This window comes from Petaurus breviceps, unplaced genomic scaffold (assembly GCF_028583685.1).
Source record: "Petaurus breviceps papuanus isolate PSGF00001 unplaced genomic scaffold, PetGlider_PUasm1.0 174, whole genome shotgun sequence".
In the NCBI taxonomy this organism is placed as follows: domain Eukaryota; kingdom Metazoa; phylum Chordata; class Mammalia; order Diprotodontia; family Petauridae; genus Petaurus; species Petaurus breviceps.
Window position 1 is genome coordinate 59150030 of NW_027185761.1, and position 3091 is coordinate 59153120.

The 3091-nt window shown below is 43.3% G+C and overlaps 1 pseudogene; it reads left to right on the forward strand.

Annotated features, from left to right (window-relative positions):
- Positions 1-1016: 1016 nt before the first annotated feature.
- LOC138158499 (uncharacterized) lies at positions 1017-2870 on the forward strand (annotated as a pseudogene).
- Positions 2871-3091: the final 221 nt, after the last annotated feature.

Sequence of the window (3091 nt, forward strand, 5' to 3'; positions counted from 1 at the left end):
CCCTGTTTTTCCCCTACCCACCCCCCAAAATAGCGATCCCATTAGTTATCCCCTCCTCCAATCTGTTCTCTCCCATATCTTCTCCCATACACCCTTCAACTTTCCAGTAGGGCATGGTGGATCTTTGTGCCCCAGTGCCTATATATCTTATATCCCAGTTACATGTAAAATAATATTAATAATAGTGTGTATATATGTATATATTTAAACATTTGATATTAAAACTTTGAATTCCAGATTTATTCCCTTCCTCCTTTGTCACCCACCCTTACTGGGAAGATAAGCAACTCAGTATAGGTTGTATATGTGTAGCTATGCAAAACATTTCCATAGTGGATGTAGTGTTAAAGACTGACTACATTTCCCTCCCTCCTATCCCACCTCCCACTTGTTCTATTCTCTACTTTGATCCTGTCCCTTTTCAAAAGTGGGTGCTTCCAACTTCCCTCCCCTCAGCCTGCCCTCCCTTCCATCATCCCCCCTCTCATCCCCTTCCCCCCTACTCTCCTGTAGGGTGAGATACCCTATTTAGTGTGTATGTCATTCCCTCCCTAAGAAAATTCAATGAGAATAAGGTTGACCCATTCCTTTTTGCCTTCCTGTTCTTCACCTCCATTGCAACCATTTTCCCTTGTCTCTTCTATATGAGATAGTTTACCCCATTCTGTCTCTCCCTATCTCCTCTTATTATATTCCTCTCTCACCTCTTAATTTCACCTTTTAAGTATCATCCCTTCCTATTCATACCCTACTATATAGACATATGTGTGTGTATTTCTATTCCCTTCAACTACTTTCATACTGAGAAAAGTTTCATCAGTTACAATGATCATTTTTCCATGTAGAAATACAAATAGTTCAACTTTGATAAGTTCCTTATGATTTCTTTTCCCTGTTTACCTTCTTATGCTTCTCTTGCTTATTGTATCTGAATATCAAATTTTCTATTCAACTCTGTTTTTCTCATCAAGAATGCTTGAAAGTTTTCCCTTGGCTGGCTGCATGGAGCCTGCAAGATGCCCAGAGTCACGGTGAAGGACGTGAACCAGTAGGAGTTCATGCAGGCCCTAGCCTCCTTCCTGAAAAAGTCAGGGAAGCTGAAAGTCCCCATATGGGTGGACATGGTCAAGCTGGCCAAGCATAAGGATCTGGCGCCCTACTATGAGAAATGGTTCTATACATGGGCAGCCTCCACCACCCAGAACCTGTACTTCCACGGTGGCACCAGTGGGGGCTCCATGACCAAGATCTATGGGGGGCACAAGCACAATGAGGTCATGCCTAGCTACTTCAGCTGGGGCTCCAAAAGCATGGCCCAGAGGGTCCTGCAGGCCCCGGAGGGGCTCAAGATGGTGAAGGACCAGGATGGGGGTTGGAAACTGAAACCTCAGGGACAGAGAGACTTGGACAGAATTGCTGGACAGCAATTGGCAGCTGCCAACAGGAAACATTAAAACAAACCACACCAGATTCTTTAATAAATTGCCTTGTTCTTAAAAAAAAGAATGCTGGAAAGTCCATTCCACTGAATGACAATATTTTCCCCTCAAACTTGATACTCATTTTTGCTGGGTAGGTGATTCTTGGTTTTAATCCCAGCTCCTTTGACCTCTGGAATATCATATTCCAAGCTCTTCCATCCCTCAAAATAGAAGCTGCCAGATCCTGTGTTATCCTGATTGTGTTTCCACAATTCAAATTGTTTCTTCCTTGCTGCTTGTAATATTCTCTCCTTGATCTGGGAATTCCAGAACCTGGCTATAATATTCCTAGGAGTTTTCTTTTTGGGATCTTTTTCAGGAGGTAACTGGTGGATTCTTTCAACCTCTATTTTGCCCTTTGGTTCTAAAATATCAGGGTAGTTTTCCTTGAGAATTTCTTGAAGGATGATTTCTAGGTTCTTTTTTTGATCGTGGCTTTCAGGTAGTCCAATTATTTTTAAATTATCTCTCCTGGATCTATTTTCCAGGTCAGTGGTTTTTCCAGTGAGATGTTTCACATTGCCTTCTATTTTTTCATTTGTTTGGATCTGTTTAATAGTATCTTGATTTCTCATACAGTCACTAGCTTCCATTTGCTCCAATCTAATTCTGAAGGAATGATTCTCTTCAGTGAGCTTTTGAGATTCTTTTACCATCTGGCAAATTTGGCTTTTTAAGGCATTTTTCTCCACATTGCCTTTTTGAGCCTCTTTTGCCATTTAAGTTAGTCTATTTTTAAAGTGCCATTTTCTTCAGTTACATTTTTGACTCTCATTTCATAATTTTCTTGCATCGTTCTCATTTCTCTTCCCAATTTTTCCTCCACTTCTCTTATTTGCTTTTGAAAATCCTTCGTAAGGTCCTCTATGGTCTGTAACCAGCTTGTATTTTTCTTGGAAGCTTTTGGTGCAGGAGTTCTGACTTCACTGTCTTCCTTTTGTTCCATACTTTTATCCTTTTTGTCCCCCAAATAGGAGTCTAATGTTGGATTCCTCTGTTTGCTTTGTTTCCCTCGTTTACTCATGTTGCCACTCAATTACTTGACTTTTGGGCTTTTTGCCACAGGAGGACTCTGCCACCAGACAGAAGAGCTTTGACCCAATCGCTGAGGTTTTCCCAGGTGCCAAAGGCATTAGTTGGGTGTCCTCTCTGAAGCCTTCACATGCTCTGGCAAGCGGGTCACACACCCCAGGACCTCTATCCTAGACTGCAATCCAGATCCAAGCAGGTTAAAGCAAGAGTTATTATCCCTCAGACTGGTCGCTTGGTACCCTTATAATCTGCAGGCCAGGAGCTGAAGCAGCCATGTGTGGCTGCAGCTTCAGGGCAGTGGCACTTCAGCTGCTTCTCGCCCCAGGTGCAGAGGCCGACTGCACTCCCAACTACTAGATCCCAAAGTCCACACTGCACTGACCTCTCACTGTGTCCTTAGCCTATATGTGTTTATAATTCTGTAACCTGCCTGGTAATCAAGTGCTGGTGATCTGAAGTCCCTCCAGCTAGTGGTTGGTCAGGCCCACCCTAGGGCTCCCAGAGCGCTGTGCTGGCTGCTCTCTGATGGCTTGTCGGGCTGTCCTTAGTGGGAGGTTAGCTTGTCTGTGTCATTTTGT